Here is a 23,811-nt window from a genome sequence, read left to right as displayed (position 1 = left end):
TATGACATATTAAAAAGACATGCTGCCACAAGGCTCAGCTGTAGCCAACTGTTGCTTTCATTACCATTCTAAGATTCCCAAAGTTTTGTCCATGAACACAAGTCCTGGGTTTTAACCTTTCTCACTGAAGAAAACCCATAATGTAGTTTGTTAGTCAATGGGTAAAAAAAAAAAACAACAAAAAAAAAAAAAAACCCAAACAAAAACCATTGGCAGTGTCTTTAGTAAGTGGCAGTCCTAGAAAGTTAACACTAAGTCACGTTATTTTTGTGCACTGGAGGAAATTCCTTGTATGAGGGACACACTTGTAATTGTCTAACACCTAAATGCAAATTCCTCAAATATGGAGTGTGGTGAAGGAGACAGAGTCAGCCCCCAAATAGAAATAAATTTCACTACACAATGTAGGTGGCTTTTTGAATTTAAATTACTTTTGGTGGATACTTGCTCACTCCTTCTCTATTATTTTTTAAATTCAAACTTGCATACATTAAATTTTATCAGAGAAGCCTGAAAACACTTCCAAAACTTCCATGCAGCTGACAAGTAACAATCAACATTACACATTGCTTCATGAGAAGTGTCTGTACTATAGATATTATTGATTTTACATCATTTTTTTCCATTTTCAAGCACATGGAATAATGTGGGCCATGTAAGTGAAATAAGGCTTCATTCCCTCTCTCACACATATTACCCTTTAGTGATTATTTTGACTTCTATACAGCCAAAAGCAATGTACAGAACATGAATGGAGCCCAGCTGAAGTTCATGAGTTGCCTTCTCTTCCTTGGGCCAAGGTTCCAGGAAATGCCTGGTTCCTGCAGTCCTCATTGTGCAGTTGAAAGGAGAGCAACCAACACAGTAGAAAACATACAACCTTCTAGTGAGAATGTATAAAATACAGGCTCACACTGAGGAACTCTTTTCTTCCATACCCTCAGATCAGGAGTTGGGAACAACCTGGGAGGGGAAAGAAATCTGAGAATAAAAAGAGGTTCAACAGCAAACTAGCAGGTCATAAACAAAGTCCCCCCACAAATGCCAACTGGTTTTGTTTTTCTCTCTTTCTTTCCTTTATTTTTCCTCCTTTTTTCTCTTTTTCTTTCTTTTTTTCATTATTCACCCTGACTTGAATCCTAATTAAAATTTTATACGGTGTGTCTTTTAATTAGCCGTGGCTGGAGTGGTGAAAGCTATCAATATTTAGCAGGATAATTGTACCAAATTACTTTTCAAAAATGAACAGCAGGCATGAATCCACTCAGCAGCAGGGGGTTATTCAGCCACACACTGTGCAAGATGGGGTGCCTCAGATAATGTGTGAGAGATAATAAAGCACACAGGGAGGGACACATGCTGCTATATTTTGTGCTTCATTGGCTTTCTGCAAACAGCATTTGGCTCTTGTTGCACTCAGAGCATCAGGGTTCACACAACCTTTGAGCTGGTTGTTTTTTATCTTTGTGTTGTTGATTTATTTTAACTTAAATACAAGGATGTGTTTAATAACAATGCCCACAAAAAAACCACTGAGACACAGCTCCATGTAAGACCTAGTTTGTATACTGTGTAGTTTGCAGATGCTAACAATGAACAAGATCAAGAACAGAGGTCTTCTTTCTTCCTTTTTTTTTTTTTTTTAATCGAAAAGAAAAAAATCTTTGCCCATCCTAGCAGAATACAAAGCAGTTAATTAATTTCTGGTTTGCAAATCCATGGTGTAAATGTACTCAGCTGTATTTTAAAATAGATTTGCAACAGTTCACTTCTCACATAATCTTTCTCTCCTTCCTTTCACAAAAGAACCAGGAAAGGGAATTAGTAGCATTTTGTGCTTACTATTTACTTTTTGCACATAAACCCCCCCCCAAAAAAACCCAAAAAACCAAGAAACACCTGCAAATGCTTCCTACATGCACCAAGGAAACGTTCAGTAACATCACACAGAATGAGGTTCCCAGGCAGTTACTCACAAGCAGGCAGTCTGTGGGACAAAAGCCTTAAGAAACTGTATCCAAGAGTAAGAACACAAATCCCAGCACACAAATTCCCTACACAGAGCCAGATATAAAGCACAAATGACAGCAGAAGCAGGGGGCACAGTCAGGTGAAATGGATGCAAGAACCAGTTCTTTAGTTTTAGAATATATGAATGAGCACGTCTGGCTTTACCATGACAATCAATAAAGAGAATTCTCTCAGTTCCAGGCAATTCCCTCACTCCTGCAATTAGCAGGTAAAGCAGAATAATGGTGTTTGTGCAAGGCTCTAAATAATACTAGAATTAAATACAAAAGGCCAAACTGGTACTGAAATTCCTGCTCATCAGTAAAGGGAGAATGGTGATTAAAACTGCATGGATTCTGTACAAGATGACAGCACCTGTATGATTTCAGCACACAAACCCCCCACAGTATGACAGATTCCCAAAACACACATAACTTCAGTATACTCTTGCCTTGTCCTTTTCCCCTTCTTTTCCTTTTTTTGTAGTATGAGATGAATAGAAATAGACAGGGCCCACAATGCAGTATTTCAGCAGAAATTTTAGTTTCATCTTGGATGTGGCACATAATGCAGCACCAACTCATCCAAATCTTACCCACCATTCTTTACAGCTAAATCAGCTATAAAACTCAGAGACCAAGACCTATATATCATGACCCTATGGCCACCCTGTATATCACCTCGATGCACTGCATACCAGCAACAGAACAATTCCAAAGCTGCTAATGCCATGAGATTGGCAGAAACATCAGAGGTTTACACTGTGAGACCGGTAGCAAAGACTTTCACAACTGAACAGAAGTGTAAAGCACTGAGAAATGTAAAGCACTTCAGTCAGTTCCTTTCCCCCTTCTATGCCTTAGTTTCAAGTGAAACAGAATCACAGCATTTTTTACAACCTCCATTGAATAGCAGTTGTAAATTTTTTTCAAATTCCTGGGAGGTGGTACACTGGTGCAAAGTATTTTTAACTCTAAACACATTACCATGTACACAGTTGGCAGTTAATGATTAAGCAGGAAAGATAAGAGACTCAAAACACCCAGAAAACTGGAAACAACACATGACAATATCCTAAAGTTAAAAAATTAAAGAATGAAAGTTAAAACCCAAGACAACTGATTCACCCAACTCCCTATTTTAAAACAGCTCTATATAAATACCAGACTTCACCCTTCAATGAACATGAATCAGATCACAACCAGAATTTGCTTTGTCATTAAAATAGGGGGGGACGAAATATGAAGGGAAGGGAAAAGTGGTGGAAGGAAAAAATACAGACTTTTTGTTGTGATAGATACAAGATACAACAAATTCAGAAAAAAACCAGCCTGACATATGATTAATAGTCAGAGCTTTGGGTGAAAAAATTGCATTAAAATTACAACACCAGCTATTTTGACTTTCAGGCTACAGCAGAACCTCTGTTTACATGCAGTATCTCAATATAAAACACAACAGAATGTCTGTAGCAGACAGGAGGGTAATAACAAGAATTCAAAACGTACAGCAAGGCGAGGATTGAATGGCACAGCCACTATGAAAAAAGAATTAGTTCCATCATTCTATGGCATGTCATCGCCTCTCAAGGAATGACCAAGGTTAACATCAACCACAGGCTAATGTTTGCCAAGTGATGGGAAGATGAGAAGCTGTGTGTGAGGGCCAGAGTTGGGGTGGGAGCACTGGCATCACGAATTTCTCCTTCAGTTGACATAAATCAGCCAAGGATTGAAGTCCTCTGTCAGTACCTGCTGCACATCTCCAGGGGCACAGCCTGGGCTTCAACACTGGTTGTGCACTCTTGTCCCCTACAAACCATCACCCTGGTTCTTCCAACTCCCACACAAATAAATTAGAAAAATAATTACATTAAATAATCTGTCTAGAGCCAGCAGCATCTACATTGGCTGAGTGACCCTCAGAGATCTTGTTACACATTCACATCATTCACAATCCATTAATCTTGCTGCCAGTAAAAGTAATTGCTTAATAATTAACTTGGGTATTTATAAAGGCATCTTACCCTTCATCTAAATAGAAGTTCTGTCATTTAGTGAGCCTTTCGAAAAATACAGTAACCAAAGGGACATTTGGATTAAATTAGAAAATAGTGTTGGAATAGTGGGAATCTGCCATGATTAAAAAAGAGATCTAAACATAAAGTACTATGATAATTTATAAACTGTGTCATTTTCTCTCCTCAATGCTAATAGATAATGAGCACCAAAATCTCTTGCATGCTTGAAGATAAAATGCACTGACCGATAAGGCCTAGATTTCAGATTAATTGAATATGTAAACTATATAATCTATTCCTGAAACAGAAGGTTTAAGAGGCAGAAATACCTCAAGAGAAGAGTAGTTTTCAGAGTGATCATGTGTTCCTGCAGCAGTGCAGTGAAGGGGTTGTTGAGCTGCCCACAGCAGCTGTGTGAAACCATGGCAAGTTTGCCGTGCATTGTGTGGTACAGAGCAATTTCACTGCCATTCAGAACTGGTGAATGGTGGTGATGTTATGAATGAAATAAACATCAATTTATTTCTCCTGCTTTTTTAAATACCAGTGTGCATCATTATCGCTGTCACAGCCACTAACATCTTGTGTTATAATACGGATCCTTGATCTTTTAATAAGAAGAATGTTTAAAAAATATTCCAAGTACAGTCTACAGATCTATAGGAAACAGGAGAGAGAAGGGAAGAGAATTACTGTCTCTGTCAGTTCCTCTTCTCACCTGTTTGTGTAGAAGTTCAGAGGGCATTGCAGGTTGGATTTCAAGGCACTTGTCTGCAAAAGCAAACATGAGATGGAGATGGGTAAAGCAGCACTGGGAGTAGAAAGGTGATGGAATCAGTGATGTGTAAATAACCCCCACCGTGCCCATCTCCACTGCATCTCTGCACTGCCTCTCATCCCTGCTCCACTGCAGTGCTGGCTGTGAGAGCCCTGCTCTTGCTGGGTGCCTTTGGCAAGGTAATGTTCCCCTGCATCTTCCCCTGCCTCCCTGCCATGGCAGACTGGCAAGGTGGCAGGTCCATCCCTGCTTCCTCCCACAGCTCCTGGGGATCCCTCCTGACGGCTGGGATTTTTTCTGGGCTCAGGTTAGTGTCGGTGCTTTTGGGGAGACAGCACTGCAGTTGGGGCTGAGCAGCTCCCTCAGATTTGCAGACAGGCACGGCTTCAAGGGTGCCATCAAGTCCCCAGGTTCCCATCTATTTTACTGTTGGATTGACTAAGGCACAGAGAAGAAGTTAAAATAAAATCCAAGTAAGTCAATAGAAGACTCCTGAGTGACTTCTTGATGACCTTGCTATACAAGTCATCGGTCCTCCTTCCTTTCCCAGCAGTAAATTATTCCTTACAGAGTAAAAAGTTAGCATTAAGCTATTGTGTTCCTGGCAGGGGCAATATCCTTTATGTAACCTCCTCAGATTGCCTGTCTGTATCCAAAGTGCTGTGTGCATCACTGAAGTCCTTAAAGAACAAGAATCCATGAAGGTCGAGACCTAAATGTCACCTTCAGCCTGAAGGTACGTGACAGCAAGTTTTCTCAGTACAAGTTTTGCACTGAGTCATTTAACACCCTTCACATCAAAGTCAATATTGATTTAGGGCTGGGACACAAAGATGAAAACAAAGCAAAACGTGTTTCAAGCATCTACAAAGAGGAAGAACCTTCTTGGAATGTGTTTACTTTCTTAAATAATAGTTATCAAAATACAAAGTCATTGAGGAAAAACATTAAACTGTTGTAAGAAGTGAGTTAAAAACAAGATAATGAAAGTGCAAGATTTGACCAGGTGAAAATATTGTTTTAACACTTTTATAGCAGCTTCTTCAGTTTCTAAAGATCCCAAATAAAAAACTTTATGAAAAAATGCACCTGAAACTGAGCAAGTTGTGACAACATTAATTTGTAAAGTATATTTAGTACCTCCTGAAAACTGTGGGCATGTACATTGATCTAGAATTTCTATGCCAAGTATTTGAAGAAATGAGAACTTGCACACTTTTCACAGAGATGTTTTGACTGTGAATCTTCAGGAGGGATAAATAAGAATACTTTCTTTACAATTACTTTGATTATAATGTTCATAACTATTGTCTTGCAAAGGAGCTGCAAACTTAATAAGTATGTGCATTTGTACATTTAAAATTGAAGAATAACTTTTTGCTTTGAAATGAATTTGGAACTTTCTTGATTAACTTTCTTCTCTGAAATCTTTGCTATGATCTATCCAAGAACAGGATCAGAACTACAGTGCCTCCTCCAAGAAATTTATATGTATTAACCTTAGGCTGTCTTTGGAGCACAGTAAGTTATGAAAACGACATAAAATTCTGCTATTTCAGCCATAGCAGGTGAAACTCACTCTAAAAGACATGAATAACACCAGCTCTCTGGGCGGAGTTGAGTTTTACCCACTTACATGTCTCCTGTGATTTGCTGCACTCTAGGCTTCTTTTTTATTTCAAAGTAATTTCAGTACTTGATACCCCCTAGAAGATTGATTAAAGCTACTTGCTTCACAGAGCAAAACACTGTGGAGAGGTAGCTGAGAGAATTCTTTAGAGCCCACTCAACAAAGGCCACAAAATGTGTATCAATTCCAATACAGTGGAGATTCAGTGCTTAAATGAAACAAGACTGGAAAGAGAGTGTAGGAGATGACACCAGAAGAGAACTCTGTAAGTATTCTTCATAAACATCCTAAAATGTGACTGCATAAAGATTATACACGGGCCAATGACATTTTCCTCCCCCTGTATTTAGCAGATAGCACACAGAACACACACTAAATGTGTCCAAACCAGCAGAGAGTGTGTCAGTCACACATGATCTGCCATGTCCACTTTGAACATCACACTATCATTGCTTTTAAAATAACTGCAGTGTCAGGATACAAGTATTGGTCTCAGATGAAAAAAATCCCTAGAACTGAGAACCTGCAGATCTGTTTCCAGAATACTTTTGTGATTGGACAATGCTTTTTACCTCGGAGTAAATGTTCACTTAAACGTGAAATGTGGCAGGTGTAAAGGCATTGGGAGAAGTCAGAAATTAAGCACTGGCTACTTCAGAATTCTGAAAGAGGCTGATCACAGACAATAGAGGATCTGAATTAAACCACCCTGCTTTTACCATTTCAGCATAAATGTATATGAGCTGCCATTCTACCAGCAGAATTTATCTCCTAGAATAGCCTCTCAGATGAAAACATTTAAAATTCACATTGAATTCACAGCTGAGACAGGAATGTGTTTATTCTTATTGCTTCTGTCATAAGGTACCTTACATTTGTAAAGTGCTGTTGAACTATTTGTAGGGGGCTAGAAATAAGGAATGGCTTTATTTGTTTGCTTGGTTTTGTAGGGTTTTGATTTTGTTCTTATTCCCTCTGGTAGCCAGCATATCCCAATTTTGTCCTGCAATCCCTTCTGCTAGTTTATAAGTATTGTTTTATTTTAAATGAAACTTGTTATTTGTCTACTTGGGGGCAATTAATTTTTTTCTTTTTTAATCTGCTTAAATAAGCTATTGATTTTATTTTCGAGGTAATTTAAAGTGGGAATACAGTTCTTGTTTGGTAACTACGAGCCTAATGTTCCTAGAGTAAACAAATGTTATGGTTTCAATTTGTTATTTTTATCACCAAAATCGATCAAACAGCAAGCACTGCTCATCTGGTTAGATTTGGATACTATTTGTTGTGTGGAGCAATTAAGTGCCACCCAAGACTAAGTAATTACAAGAGATGGGATATAACACACTCCAATGGTACAAGAAGTTTGTCATTAAAATGTGCTGTAAAGCAGGTACCCCGTTTCTTCATAGTGACAGTGAAACATCTACATAAAGGGAGAAACAACTCTTTACAAAAAGAAAAGATACACACTCGAAAGAAATTTCACCTATTAAATGCTACAAAATCACAACTTTTCTGCTGAAAAAGTCCTTTTATATACACAGCATATAAACACCTGCTTAGGACTTACTTCTAGGAAGACAAAAAGCCATGAATATACAGACACAATTAAAAACCACATAGCACAAATCTCTGTGTTTCTATGGGAAGTTCAGCTTTGAAGGACAACATTCCAAATCTCTTTCTTAAAACTGTTTGGCACAGATGGAAGCCAAGGTGGCTGTAAGCCAGTTCTGCCTCAGCCAGGGATTCCCTCTTGCAGAAGAAATCTCAGCTGCCAACTGTGGAAAGCTTTAGAGATCTTTTTAGTGGAAAGGAGCCAGCACACCACACAATCCAGGACATGGACTAATATTTTTTTTCCCCATTAAAGTAAATTTTTGGCAGTTAGACACTTATTGGGGGAAAAAAAAAAAAAAAAAAAGACTGGTAAAAGACTGAGTCCCATATGAAGCAATTTACCTGGAGCCTAGTTTTCCACCTCCAATAGAATGTCAGCAGAAATGTTATCATTTACTCTTCATTCAAAGTTTGCAGTGACCTTGCAGAAATCTAGTTAACAGTAGGAAAAGAATAAGCAAATTCAAGGATTCCATTTGTTTTAGCAAACTTTCTTTTTTTTTATCCCTTTATTCATATTTTCCCTTTCTTTTGTCTCCCCATGCCATTCTTTTCATAGGGACTTTTGATTTTTATGCTTTTCACTGTCTCTCAGATTATTAGGTGCATATTAAGGTTAGAATGAATGAGTGAAATGGAACATGCAAGATCTAAATAAATCCACTGCAAATCACATCACCCATATTCCAGAAGAAAATGTGCCTGAACTCTTTTAAAGTATCTAAAAATGTTGCCTCCAGTGAACACCTAAAGGAGTCTGATGATTTTTAGAGGTAACAAATAAATCGTGGATTTCTCTGATTATAAGGTTAGTCTTATTGTTCATAGAGCAGCATTAATTTCTAACCAATAAAAGAATCCTGCTGCATATGGGGGAAAAACAAAAACTTGAGGAGGTGGGACAAAGAAATTAAAATCCTACACATTTTATTCTTTTAACACAGAAGAACATGCACGAGTTCTCCAACAGAAGTTCCCAGCTGTATTTAGTACAACTGGACTGTTTTTTTTTAATGATATCTGAGAATGAAAGGCCATAAATTTATTATAAGGAATAAACAAGATGTACATTAAACAAATAGAGATTGCCTTGGATTGATCAAGTCTTACATGCCACGTCGATATTGAGGCAAAGCCCTTAGGAGATTTCTGGCAGTTACTTATCCTGAGCCTTTGTTCTTCTCCAAAACTGTATCCAGATATATACAGAACTCACACAGTTGCAGATGAAAAATAACTGGAAGACCAGACATAGGAATTCTAGAGTGAAGTGGACTTAAAACCAACAGTGAGTACAGCTGTCTGTGCTGCTCTTTCCCAGAAAACAGGAAACTTCATCTGCAAAAGATTTGAAATTATGCTTCGTGTGTGTTACTCTGTATTACCCGACATTAAAAAGGCATACCATGTGCTACACAAAAAGGAAGGGCTGACTTTTAGATTAATTCTTCAAATAATAAATTAAAATGCACATGCAACCAGTCATAATCAGTATTTTCCAGGTTTACTATTAGGTTATATGACCACATTTCTTAGAAATTTCTACTACAGCCTTACTTTAACAGCTGCTGATAAAAACTGAGAGCTGACTTTTGAGTTTTATAATCAAACAGAACAAAATACAGAATTGGTAGTTTATTTATATGTGCCTACTCATTTTTGTCCACACTTTTTTATTTGCCTTTTGTAATCACAAAACAAGAAATACAACAGCTGCAAAAGAATGTAATACAATTTATAAGAAATTCTCCTGCATATTCAGTTCTCTCATGCATTGTGCTAAGAAATAGGTTAAATAAACATAAAACCAGTGTGGTCAAGCAATGGGATGAACTTTCAAATGGTAACTAGCTCTCAGCAGAAATAGAAAGAATATAGGAAATATTAAGATTTATTGATGATGATAAAAAAAAAATCTAGAAAGCCTCACAAGCATGTAACAGCCCAGAAAAATCAAACCCAGAAAATAATCCACTCACCAAACAGCAAATAATTTGAATTTTCTTTCTCAATCATTAGTGCTGTAGGTAATGTTACTCTGCAATCCCTTTTCACTGCCTTTGCTTGTTATCTTGTATAATTCAGTGGCCAAAACACCATGATTCATGTACTTTAGGGCCAAACCTGAATGTGTGGATGTCAAAGCTCTTGTCTTGGGAGATCTCTTTCCCAAACATTTTCAGGTTGCAAACACCATGTGACAATTTCATATATTCTGCAGTTTTTCTTTGCTATATCATCACAGTATAGAAATAAACATTATTGCAAATACTTATAAATATCTAAGTTTACATTCTGCCTGTAAAGATCATGATCCTTACAGGTGCTGTTGCAAGCATGTTAAACTAACTTTTGCTATATAACTTTAGGGGGATAATTTGTATGACACCATCTATTGGAAAAGGATATTATCTGGTCAAATATATGTAATATAAAATGACTCCTGCTTCAATGGATTTTTCCAGATAAAATTTCAATCCTTTTGCAAAAACCAGAACCCACTTTTTCACTCTGGGAAATGTCAACCTACTTTGGCAGGATTTCATCTTCCTGATGAATGGGCTAAAAATCAAACAATGGCCTGGGCATTTATTCCACAGTGTAGTTTCTCTCATTTCTTTCATGTAATGAAAATCTCAGTGTGGGATCCTCATTAGCTGCTCCTGCTTCCTAGAAGCTGCACAGCTCAGTCCCTTCCCCCTTCATGCACACATTCAGATTTCTCTACTCTGTCTATACAAAACTAAAAGGCAAACCCCGAGGATTCATACAATTAGGAGTTGCAGTGTGTGATGTCACTGTCATAGGAACATATATTTCCTAAATCAGAATTTCTTTCTGTAACAAGAAAACAGTTGAAATTGTTTATTATTTCTATGCTTTGTACCAACATGCCAAGCAGCAAGAAGAGCACAGCATGGGACTATACACTTGCTTTCTACATAAAGAAAGGTTATGAGCAAAGAAGGATGTCTTACTGTGATGTCTCATTTGTGACTAATACCTGTTGTATGCTTCACAATTCAATTTATATCTACAGCTCTTTGACTTCAGCCCCCCACTTGTCCATCCTTCAATAAAAGCCATGTTTATACACATGCATATTGTTCAGGAAAACTCTTTACAACATAAAGAAAATATATATAAAAATATATTCAGTGCCTATATTTGAGGCGAATAAAATCCAAAAGAAATTTTGCTTTTTTTGCATATATATTCTCTGTTGCCTAGCATAAGCAAGGACTTTCAAGTCAACTGTCTTTGAGACCCTGGAGATTCAAAATCTATCTTCATCCATACTGACATGTATCTCAGGTGCAGGTCTGGTTTGAGTCCAGATACTAAGTCAATAAAGAAAATGGCAATTCTGTTAGAGATTTTTAAGTAGTAAAGGCTAGCAGTTAAATCCCAGAGTGACTGTGGTTCAAACTGCTTGGCCCAAAGGGAGTGTTTGATTTTAAGGCTCAATCCATAGAAATGCACATGGCATATTCAAGTAAAATACTGCCTAACAACATCCATGGTATTGAACAGTTACCATAACAGAGACAGTGGGAAGCAGTGAAGCTTGAAAAGATTTGCCATAGAACCAGAAAAGCAAGATGCCAGATCATCGAGTTAATCTCTCACAATGCTTCCTGCTTCTCTTAGTATCTGTGAATGTGTATTTGTGTAGCCTAGCCTAGACTTGTACTTTTTACTTTATTATATTTTAGATGTAGAACAGGAAGCATGAAGAAAATGTTTAAATAGAGTGTAAATGAACATGGGTGACTGAAGACATCAGTAAACCAATGAGTGTTTGTTATTGGTGTAGAGTGAAACCTGGAACTGATTTAAAGCCTTAAAGAGAACATACCTTATTATTCTTCATCTACAAATTAACAGGTCCACTGATTAATATACCAGTGTACCTAGTATAGTGTAGGACCACTGTCTAAGTGAAATACAACCTCCAAATACCAATAGAAACATTTCCCAGGGATAACTGTCAAATTCCTCAGGAATTTAAGAATTAATTGCATGCAAGAAGAAATTGCTTTTTTGTCAATTGACATTACTTTAGAAATACACAAATAATAGGAAAGATCCATGGATTTGTAATCAGAAATACACCTTATGCACATTCAAGCCACATGAACTGTATTAGATTTGTGCACAGTCTGTATATGCAAAAGTGAGTAACTTCAAGATCCCTCTGCTCTTAGTCTCATTTTTAACTTGCCTTGTTCAAAATGAAATCATCAATCATGAAATCTGTACCATGTGTTATGGGATTATTTGATCTTTCCCATTACAAATGCAATTAAAAACATATCACTCATCCATACACATGGCAGCTGTATGTACAGGCATTATCTATTGATACAATCACAACTTTGTGACTTTGGTGAAACGGCAAAGCTTCATTAGAAATGAGGAGACAGAGCCCTGGCAGTTTTCAGATCTTTAGGGGGTCATTTATTAACGCAATAAATTTCTTTTTTTGGGTGTTTTTTATTGTTGTTGTTGTTTTTCTTTTTTTTTCTGTCTGAAGGGTAGAGTCTAAACACTGTAATACAGCAATACTGAAGTATTTATTTTACCTTTTTCTTCTTCAGCTGAAATGCCAGTAAGGGAGTGTTTTTTCAGTTTGGCAGGCAGGCAGCCATCTCACAGTAGATAATGTGAACCCTGTCCTGCAGTGTAAAGCTGTACATCTTTACAAAAATATTCAGCCCCCCACTAAAGTCCAAGCAATCTTTGCTTACAAAGTGTCCCTGCAGAAGCTTCTACAGCAAGTAACTTGTCAGAGAATTTTAAGCTATATGAAGCACTTTCTCCCTCTGTCTCTTTTTCCCCACTAGAAAGACTTTATGTATTCCTCCTCAAAATGCTTTTCCTCAACATAGTGGAGATAGGAAAAAAAGTTCTGCTAGTCTTACTGAAACGTCTCAGGTGCTGTTTTCTACCCAAAAAATATGTTCTGCAACAATCTGCCAGATTCATACTGTATCCAAACTGACACTCTCAGACAGCCTCACTAGCAGAGTTCCATTTTAACTAGGTACACTTGGAGTACATGACTGTACTATGCACTTCAAATTAACAAATTTCGTTTAATTACCAACAGCTAGTGCTGTAAACGGGCTCTTAAAAGGGTGACTTCTGGATATATATCATTCAGATCACTTAGGCTACCAGCTGAAAAGGCAGGATCAGTGCTCTAAGACAGAGCTGTAGAAGGTACAAGCCAAGGAGTTCCATTCTTACCTAAAGCTGCAAGTGAATGTATCCAGACAGGTGGATTCACCTTGTTGAATTTAACTGAAAAGGCAGACTCTATGTTATAGAGGGATTGTGTCTAAAATTAAATCCATTTTAGGTTAAATGTAGAAACCAATGCAGCAAGTGATGCTATTAAAGACATAGAAAGTCAGAAAAGTAATTTGTGAGCACGAGTGGGTAGCACAAAGAACTTGATGACTCTTATCCTTCTGTCAGCTCAGCAACCTGCCTTTGTATGTAGCACATCAAAGGAGAAATCTAACTTGTGGAAAGAGATAATGAGGCTTTTTTTACCTCTGTGTATCATGTCACACCTCAAGAAAGGCAAAGATTTACAGCTACTGTTAAGCATGTTATTTTAAGGTATCCATAGAACATGCTCTCAGCAGCTATCACTCCAGCACTGCCTCTCTGCCTGTGTTCTCACCCAGCTCACAGCACAGTTCAACCTTTAGGAGCCATAACAAAGCCCAACTGTTTAGAGGAAGGATTGTGTGCTTCCCCAGAAGTGAACACAAAACTGATTAAGTAATCAGTGCTTGCAAAGCCCTTTGAAACAGAAAAGTGCTCTAAAAGCTACAGATTGGTAATGCTGAACACTTCCCTGTTAGCAGTGGAGTTATGATCCATTTCCCTTAACGTGTTGAGGAAGGAGAAACATGAGATTGCAGTTACCAGCTACCACAGATATCAAAGAACACACAAAAACTCCCAGTTTTGGTAGCTGTGTTTACACAGAAAGACTCACCTTGGAATCAGACAGACAGCTATCTTACCTGCTGAAGTTTAGAGAGCTATTTCCTTAAGTACTTCTTGTACCTCTTGTTGCTATCACTGCTTTTCTGTTTTTTCCCCCCTTCCCCTCACAGATACAGTTGTTTGCCAGCAGAAGACATGGCCCTGTGGGGTAGGAACTTAACATTCCACTTAGTATCCACTGGCATTTCCAGCAGTTAGCACTGTCCAGCCATGCTTTTACTTGCTCACTAGTGTCAGCAGCTAAATGACATTTCAACTGGTTTCAGATGAATTTGTTTGTTTAGGTAAATAGGCTACACTGTCTAAATCTAGGCTAGGTCTTGCCACATTTGAAATAGCACATTCATTTTCATAATAGTTTCTGAGTCATCACTGGCACATAACCAAAATTAAAAAAAAAAAAGAAAATCCTATCTTTTGACACCTTTTGCCACTTTTTATAAAGTGGCAACATTCCCATAAATCTGCTTTGTCTTTATAACAAAGCAACTTCTTTATGACTAGGGCTCCAAGATATGTTTCTGATTAGTTTCTTCAGTTCCGGGTTATTTTGTTTTTTTTGTTTGTTTGTTTGTTTTTTTTCCACTGGGAACTTAACATACAGGAAAAAAAAAGGAAAAGGAAGAGGTGGGTTAAAATTCAAACTTTGTTTTTGCACTCACATGCTGAGTTCCCCTTGTATGGTTTTGGTTGGTTCACTTCAGAGAAAAGCCTGCTTCAAGATCTGAAACTAAAACCATGGCCCAAGTTTGCACTATTTGGATCTTAGGGTTTGCTTTTACCTTCACACTAGTATTTAATTACTGATGCTATTAATGTAACTTGATATATCTTTATTTGGAAAAAGGAAGCTGGCAAGAACAATCAGATTTATTGGATTGATTTAAGGTTAATGGATCTTCAAAGACATTAGGGATTAAAAAAAATTCTGTAACAGCTAGTGTATATCAATATTTTTAACTTTGCTGAAAGCATCACCCTAATAGATCACATTTCGCTCAGCTTTGCATAAATAAAAGATGGGGAAAGAAAATTACAGCATAACTATATGCAATATGCACACAACCATAAAATCAAAATTCTTAGGGCAAACAAACATATAGTGTGGAAATGGCAAGAGATGGTGTTTCCTGAGCTAATTGTGTTAATGAACACCTACTGCACATGGAAAATACACCAGAATAGTTTTTGAATAATTTTCATTTCATTGAAGTCCCATAACTAGGCACTGCAATAACGTTTCATGAAGAAAACCAAGTTTTTCAGGGATACAGTGTTTTTCATCGTTAACTCTGTGGAAATTTGCTCATTCTCCATCTTTGGTCTCCTGAACTATAATTGCTTGGAGCTTTACCTCTGCACACAATGTTAATGCACTGCTTAACCAATGAAAAAAGGCTTATTCTCGAAATGACTTTCACACAGGATCTTTGATGATTTTAAGATGTTTACTATATTTGGCAAAAAACACTGTCTAGGTTTTAAACCTTATTTTACACTCTGTAGACTGCCAAGTATCTGCTGCTTAGAACGAGACAGGAGAAAATGCTGCTAACCTAGAATCATGGAATGGTTTGTGTTGGAAAGGACCTTACAGATCATTTCGTTTCAGCCCCTCTGCCGTGGGCAGAGACATCTTCCAGGTTGCTCAAATCCTCATCCAGCCAGGCCTTGAACATTTCCAGGGATGGGATGTCCACAGCTTCTCTGGGTAACCTGCACCAGTGCCTCACCTCCCTCACAGGGAAGAATTTTTCCTAATATGGATCCAACCCTGGCCTGTGTCAGTGGAAAGCCATTCCCCCTTGTCCTGTTACTCCAGCCTCTTGTCCAAAGTCACTCCCCAGCTCTCTGGGAACCCTTGAATCAGTCGAAGGGTCCCTAAAATCTCCATGGAGCCTTCTCTTCTCCAGGCTGAACAACCCCAGTTCTCCCAGTCTGTCTCCAGAGAGGTTTCTGCAGGTCCAACCCTTCCTTGTGTTGGGAGGCTCAGAGCTGGATGCAGTGCTCCAGGGGGAATCCCACAGGAGCAGAATCAGCTCCCTTGACCTGCTGGTCAGCCCAGGATACAGCTGACTCCTCTGGGCTGCAGCACATGGTAAGATGCCTATATTCAAAGATGTTATTTACTAGTTAATTTTTTATAGATAAATAAATTCACAAAATGCTATTACTAATAATGTGCCCTTCTTCAAGTATGACTATCCCAGATCTCACAGATTAAAGAGTGTTTCACAGGCAAACTGCCCAAGGCCACATTCCAAGGTAGAGGCAAGTAAAAATACAAAAGAAAAACCCTAAACTGATCTTTCCCTATTAACATCCATGACATACATGCATGGTGCATGCATGCAGAATTTGTCATATTGTTAATCTATACAAAAAGTAACAAAAAGGTAATTAGCAAGCAGGAAAAATACGTATTTTAAAAAAAGGTAAGGAACTGCCTTTGCTGCAGTCATTTTGTAAATTAAACCACTTAATACAGAAATATTACTTTGAGACTTAAGACATAAGTTTTTACATTTACCAGCATTGTTTATTATAGCAGTGGACTGAGACATGCTTACCTGCTTATGCTTTTAGACTTTGTCGATTTCTTGTACAGTTGAACATGTTATTTACATTTTCAGTTTCAGAGGTCAGTTGCATGCCTAGATGTAGTTTTATTTCCAACCATCCCGTCTCTCTCATATATGATGACAGCATGCTCTTCACTCAAGTGAAGACCAATTTTTCATGCATGTATTTGGTATCTAGGTCAATTTGTTTAAGCTGTTAGAAGGAATTTCTATATATTAATAAAATAAATAATAACATTCTTAAAGTAGTAAAACAAAACCTTGCATTAATGTTAGACATAATATCTCACAAAATTATTATGATCAGTCTTGATTAGAATATATATGGGAATAACTTAGCCTTGAGAATAGCTTTGTAAGATTAATGTAAGGTTCACTAGGCAATTTATTATTCTGCTAATTATAACTATATAGAAATCATTCCTTAAAGATATCTTGTAATGACAAACCATCCGTTCAGATTTAGAGGCATTACACTTGCATATTGAGGACAAAATTTCATCCATTTGGAGTCTCACAAGAAAGGCTGCAATTGCTTAATTTTGTATGCTTTTTAGACTTGTTTTTTGGTAATAATAGGAAAATGCAAAGATAAATGCAAAGATAAAACTTTCCTAGTGGGCAAGAAATAGATCCCATCTTTGAAAACGTCTATTTGGAGTAACATATTAAACCATGTCATAACAGCATTAGTATAAAATACAGCTGGTTGGCTTCCAGAAATCATGTATTTTTATAACAAAAGGTCTTAGGATTAATTTAATTTCTGATTAATTTAATTGCAAGATTATCCATCTTATTTTGACCGTTTGACATTTACCCCATCATAAAATTGACTATACATCAAATTCGCAAATCCTGCAAATTGTGTCTGGTCCATACTTTGGTCTTAAAACTGTCATTTGACACTGTTCTGGTGAGTAATAAGGATCTGTCAGTTTCAAAAAAAGAAAGAAAAAGAAAAGACAAAAATAAATTACAAAATTAGAACTTGTTACCCATTAAAGAAATGCACCTTTTTCCCTTTACACAGCATGAATCTCAAGATTATTTTCTTAACTTTAAATTGTTAAAAGTTGCGATAAATTTGCATGCTTTTCTTGACATGACTTCCTAAAAATATTACTCTAGAACCTGTTGGAATACAGCAAGTGTCTTAGACCCTGGATTTTCTCTGCAGAATCAACAGGAAAAGTAGGCACCTGGTTTAAAAGCATGATCAAAGAGGTCTGTAACAAGGAAGTCAATAATACAAAAAGAGAAGTAAAACAGGAACTATCGCTCTGCTTTAGTGAAATTTTACACCTGCATTGTAAGTTGCCCGGAGTGGAGACCCAAAATAAAGGAATGGGCACATAGATTGTCCTCATGTTTGTGGGAAAAGCCTCCGACTGGGAACGGAAAAGCCTAAAACTCGAACCCGTTAAATAGCGAAAGAGACTTGACTATTTTGGGAAAGCTTGGTCACAAGAGATGACTAAGTCTAACCACTGACAGATTTTAGCCCTGTTTTCGACACCGAAGCGGGATGAGACACGTTTCTCTGTGCAACATCCCACGTGGAGAGTTCCAGTAGTACTAGGAGGGAAGTGCAAAAATTTTATCAAGTTGAGACTTCACCTCCTGCACACCTGAGGAGGATCGGTCCCACCCGCAGCTCCTGCTCCCTGGCATCCCCGTCCCTGTCGCTGCCCCACCTGGCACTGCTGGGGCGGCTGTCCGGGCTGCGAGGGGACAGGGGAGCGCTGCGAGGGGACAGGGGAGCGCTGCGAGGGGACAGGGGAGCTGCGAGGGGACAGGGGAGCGCTGCAAGGAGACAGGGGAGCTGCGAGGGGACAGGGGAGCGCTGCGAGGGGACAGGGGAGCTGCGAGGGGACAGGGGAGCGCTGCGAGGGGACAGGGGAGCTGCGAGGGGACAGGGGAGCTGCGAGGGGACAGGGGAGCGCTGCGAGGGGACAGGGGAGCTGCGAGGGGACAGGGGAGCTGCGAGGGGACAGGGGAGCGCTGCGAGGGGACAGGGGAGCTGCGAGGGGACAGGGGAGCTGCGAGGGGACAGGGGAGCGCTGCGAGGGGACAGGGGCGCTGAGCGGAGCGGAGCGCGCTGCGAGGGGAGCGGAGCGCTGAGCGGAGCGCGCTGCGAGGGGAGCGGAGCGCAGAGGGAGAAGCAGCAGCCCTGGAACAGGAGATTCCTGGCTGGGGGGGAAGGAGGCGGGGCACGGCCGCAGCCCCCGAGATGCGCAGGGCGAGGAGCTCCTTGCAGGGACCGCAGGCTCCCTGCAGGCTTCTCCCTCCTCGGCTGCGCCTGGGCGGGAGCCCCCGGCGAAGGGCTGGGGGAGGCGCCTGGCAACAGATGGTTGAAGCCGGCTCCCGGCTCCTGGCGCGGCCCGCATTGGCCAGCGGCGCGGGAAAGGGCGGGCGGGCGCTCCGCAGTGGCGGCTCCGCGGCGGGAGCGCAGCGCTCACAGCTCAGCCCAGCTCGCCTCCCCTCCCGCCGGGTTGCCGAGACCACCCCAGCACCTCCGCTCCGGATCGTCGGTCGCCTCTCCCGGCTCCAGCACCTGTGAGTGTCCGCCCGGCGGGGCTGCGAGTGGCGCCGCATCCGCGCGCAGGCGCCCGGGGCCCCGGGGCCGCCGGAGGGCGCGGGGGGCCCGGCGGGAGCCGCCGCCTCCTCCCGGCCAAGCCGGGCACTGGGGAAACGGGAAAGGGCTGGGGGGAATCTCCCCGGCTGGGGGACAGCATCCATGCCGCGGGGATTTTTATCACCTGTAGGTGAGGCGGGGGGGAAACCCTCGCTCTCCCTTTCCCTTGATTGCAGCTCCATCGATGCGGAGCCCCTTGTAGTGAGTAATTGCCGGGTGTCGGTTCTCGGCGCTCGCTGGGGAGCGGGGGATGGACTGGCAGGTGCGGAGGAGATGCGGGGGAAGTGACTTGGCCAAGGTCACTCTGAGGCAGTGGCAAATAACATGCTGTAGTAAAAACTTCTGATTTCTAGCCCTGTGCTGGGCTGTTCAGCAGCACTGCAAGGCATCAGGCATAAATCTGGCTGAGCTGTAAGTAGGACTCTAATTAATTACCTTTTTTTATTCTTATCTTGGATGTTGTTTTGTTTTAAAATTATGTGTGGATGTTAAAGCATGCAGAGGTGCAGCATCTCTGTCATCTCCTTTGTTTTCTCCGACCTTCAGATTTGTGAATAAATGCATAAGTGGTTATGCTTTTCTGTGACTAATGTTAAATTCTATAGGAAATTAATGGTAAAAATACCATCTTTTTTCTGAAACTTTTACCATGGTAATAAATTGGTTTTTAAGCTTTTTTCCTATTAATACTGTCTTCGTATACCATCAGAGAGTTGTTGTGAAAAGCCCTTAAATTGTTTAAGAGGCAGCTGCATTCCAAAATTAATCTTCAGTGCAAGCTTTTATTCTCAGTACATGTGAGATATAAGGCATGGCAGGCCATGCTTTAAGAACTTTTGCACTGGAATATAATGTGGTTGAGTTCTCTGCAGGATGCAGCTGGAGTGTTTGTTTTGCTGCTAGATATATACATAGCAATTCTCTTTCTTTCTCACTTTCCTTTCCAAGAATAATTCCAATGAGTTTACACGAAGATATTCTGTAGTTTATCCCTGCTAATGTTTAGTGTTTCTTTTGAATTTCTCATTATGTGAAAGTAAAACTGACGCCTATGAGGATATTTTTTAGATTAAAAGTATTATTAGAGTAATCAGAGTCAATCTTTTTTATAGACTGTAACTAATGCTTGCACTTTGTAAAATGTCCTGCAGCAGTGAAACTGGAAAGTTAAAATGTGCTGTTCAAAAGCCAAACTGTCCCTGCTACCATCTCAGTTTACCTTAGCTGCTCCTCTTGTTTTCTGGGGGGGAGTAGGGAAATTGAATGTGAGAGAAGTTTAGTAAAATGCTCAAAATGTTCGTGTGAGTAGGACAGCTTTATTTTTAATCTCTGTTAGGGAGTTAGGTGAACTCTGTACAGTCTTCAACACAAATCATGGAATTCAAGGCCAGACTTCTGGTATCACAAGGTTTCCCCTGTGTAGATATTTTGTCATTTGAATTTGGACAGGTTTGTAGGTGTTTGTTTTAGTCATTCAGAAAATCCTTTATGTTTTTTTTTTTTTTTTTTTCCCCCGGACTTGGTTATTTGGGGGGAGAAAATAAAAAAATGCTTTTAATTGTGCTTATGCTTTGTAATATTTGGTGGATTTTCTCGGTGCTTTGTGGTTTTTTTAAAGTTTTTTTTTTCCATGTTTGTTTGTTTGTTTATTTTTTCTTCAATAGATTCCTTGCAAGGAGTCTTCTTTTGGGTAATTTCTAGCTGAAAGCATTTGTCCATACTGCATAAACTCATTTGATTAGTTTGCTCTTTTACCAACAGCTTTTCTGTCGTTTCTTCTAAATGGATAGGAAAATGTCTGTAGTTTTGTTTTTTTACCTAAGTAGCTGGTATTATTTCATTTAAAAAATGGTAGGTTGTAATGGATGATGTTTTGCTCTGTCTATGTTTTGTTTTTAAGAAAGTCTATGTATTTCACTGTTGTGACTTCCTTTTGAGCATTTCTGTTATGAGGGTCTCAGGTTGGAAGAGTTATGGTTGCTTATCTACAAACAGTAATTCAGATACACTTGGTGATATCAAATGTGCAAATATCACTGATTTACATACATAAATGAGTAAGAACCTTCTGTGTTGTGAGAGAGAAGGTGATCAAATAAAGCAAACACTTTTGCTGTGTAATAGAAATATGTATTTTTGAGATGCTTGATCTAATATGTAATCTCAAAAAAACCCTGAAACTTGGTGCAAATTTATACTTTACCTTCCCTTCAAAATTATTTTTAGAAGTAATTAATTTGAATGCCAGGTATCTCTAATTTACTTCTTTGTAGATAGCATAAAATGATTAAAATATTTTTCAAATAGTTGTAACTCCTCAGTGAAACACACTATTTTTTTCCCCTTTTTTCCTCTTAATATACTTCCTTTGGCTATCTGAAGATGTTGTCTTACTGTGAAATTTAGAACTGAGTAAAAGTAAGATCAAGAACTTCTACAAACCCATCAGAGAATCTTGGTTAAAGATTTCAGTGAGATCATACTTGTGAGAAGAATACTCCATGCCTTTGCCAATTTTCATGGAGAGTAGATAAAGGCTGCCTTTTCAGTTGCCTCTTGCAGTATTCTTGACAGAACATGTTCTCGTTTTTTATCAGTATGCTGGGTATGAATTTTTGTTTAACTTTTGGAAATTGTCTGAGTTTCTCCATGTAGTTTGTTGCTGGCTAACTGCTCCTTCACTGCCTGTCCCCACCACCCTTCCTCACCCTTCACTTAAATGGTGTGTTGGAAGAAATTCTGAAATGATAGTACAAGTTCAATAAGGGAGGATTTCAGCTAATTAGTGGCTGACCTCTGTAGGAAGAAAAAGAATGTGTAATATTTTTGAATTCTATTAAAACGTTATTCTAGTTTTGCTTTGTTTTGTATTTCTGTCTATGTTTTCCAGCATTAGTTCACCTTTCTCAGTAAACTCAGAATAACAGCTCTAAGTTCAGTGAGTTTAAGCAGTTTGTGGAACTGAAACAAAAGTTCTGATGAGTAATCATTAGTATTGATTAGCCATATTTCATGGATTGTTGGGAGAGAGTGTCAAAATAAAATTAATCTATCAGGCTATTAGTTGTTGCTCACCTGTACATGGTATTCTGAAATGAAAGTTGCAACTTTTGTGGTGATGGGTAAAGAACTGTAAATGTCAATATGTAAGACGTGAATGGTCCTGCAGATCAAGGAGTGGCATAAACCTTAGCCAAAATTTCATTGCTTCTCAAACACTTATCCCATTTAGGAATGGGCAGCACCTTATTTCAAGTTCCTGGAAGGAAAGCCATTGAATTGCCTGGCTCCTTTGAAGATTTTTAGGCAGCATTGTGAAACACTGGAATGGCTGCTAGCTGAGGTAGGGAGCCCTGTGAACAGGGAGGTTCTGCTGTGATGTGACAGATGCCATCACCTCTGTACCTGAGCCATTGACTGTGACTCTCCAGCTCAATACATGCAGTCGCTGGATGTAAGAACTTGTGATTCTCAGTAGTATTTGGGAAGGGAAGATTGTGTATCTGAAAATGCTCAGTTGTGTCAGAAGCTGATGTTATTTTCAGTTTGGAAACTGAATAAGGAAAATAACTTATGGGTTTTTGGTATCTGAAAGTCCTGATCAATTGACCTGTTGTATAGATTTTCTGAGGTCTGCTTATAGATTTAATATTTTTCTTTTCTGGATTCTGTCTTTGTGGTTGAAGTGCTAACAATGTGAAGGTCTTTATGCATCTTTTTTTTTCAGTTACCTGCATGTTACCCCAGAGATTCTGCTTTTCATTGGGCAGAAAGAACACGAGTCAAAAAGGACAAGAGTGTGTTTTAGAGTTGGGTTTTGCACTGTTTTTATAATTTTAATATAAGAATCCTAAACTCATACGTTTTCCTTCTGTGACTGAAATAGGCAGTCTGGGAGATTGCAGCTTGCTGCTGAGAAAAGTGAACTTACCAAAATCGTAAGAACTAAAGTTTCAATACTTCTCTGACAGCAAATACTTGGTATGTGCATGATAAGAAGACCAGTACTTAATTTTCATTTTCCCTTGTATTACAGTACAGCACCATTTGAAGGACTTCCTAAATAACTGGACTCCTTTATGTCATCCATTCTTTATCAGAGGGTGAAATAGTCAGTGTGGAAGACTTGAGTGGTTTGGAGAAAAATTATGTTTCTACTCTTAGAAAGCTTTTTTTCATAGATAATATGTGCAGAGACAACTTGCTTTAAAAATGAAACTTAGATGTGCATACAGAAGTGTGGGATAGCATGTTTGCCATCAAAGACAGTACTGCAGTGTGTCTTCTGCCTTCTAATTCACTGGGTAAATCTTTATTTCTTGTTGGACATCTGGCAGTGTCATGATGCAATGGTGTCTGTGGTTCTAGCTGGGGTCTTCCAGCTGCTCCAGATCTTAGCACACTGATGAAAGGGGAAGCATCTGTAAGAGTAGATAAATGAGTTCTAAGTAGTACATCGAAATGTCTGTCTAATGATCTGTCTTTAGTCACACTTGTTTGATA

The 23,811-nt window shown here is 39.2% G+C and overlaps 1 protein-coding gene and 1 long non-coding RNA gene across 19 annotated transcripts in view; one reads left to right on the top strand and one right to left on the bottom strand.

Moving 5' to 3' along the window:
• Positions 1 to 19,563, bottom strand: part of LOC148221839 (uncharacterized) — a 54,532-nt gene extending 34,969 nt beyond the window's left edge. For 2 of the 16 annotated variants that reach the window (XR_015807386.1, XR_015807371.1), the window contains exons 1-5: positions 19,187 to 19,281; positions 16,659 to 16,863; positions 9,172 to 9,399; positions 8,404 to 8,493; positions 698 to 963 (exon numbers count right to left, since the gene is read on the bottom strand). This is a non-coding gene — a long non-coding RNA (uncharacterized LOC148221839). Of the gene's footprint in view, positions 1 to 697; positions 1,988 to 4,748; positions 4,802 to 8,403; positions 8,494 to 9,171; positions 9,400 to 14,105; positions 14,230 to 16,658; positions 16,864 to 17,490; positions 18,350 to 19,186; positions 19,287 to 19,432 lie in introns of those variants that run through there. The other 14 variants (XR_015807383.1, XR_015807381.1, XR_015807380.1 and 11 more) reach the window with 14 other exon arrangements.
• The window catches only part of SULF2 (sulfatase 2), an 86,440-nt gene continuing 81,758 nt past the window's right edge, over positions 19,130 to 23,811 (top strand). The window contains exon 1 of one of the 3 annotated variants that reach the window (XM_088175131.1): positions 19,130 to 19,229. The gene's annotated coding sequence lies outside the window, so the exon portion shown is untranslated. Of the gene's footprint in view, positions 19,230 to 19,446; positions 19,720 to 23,811 lie in introns of those variants that run through there. The other 2 variants (XM_088175129.1, XM_088175130.1) reach the window with 2 other exon arrangements.

This window comes from Sturnus vulgaris, chromosome 17, assembly GCF_052056855.1.
Source record: "Sturnus vulgaris isolate bStuVul1 chromosome 17, bStuVul1.hap1, whole genome shotgun sequence".
NCBI lineage: Eukaryota > Metazoa > Chordata > Aves > Passeriformes > Sturnidae > Sturnus > Sturnus vulgaris.
This window is presented reverse-complemented; position numbering and strand designations above follow the sequence as displayed.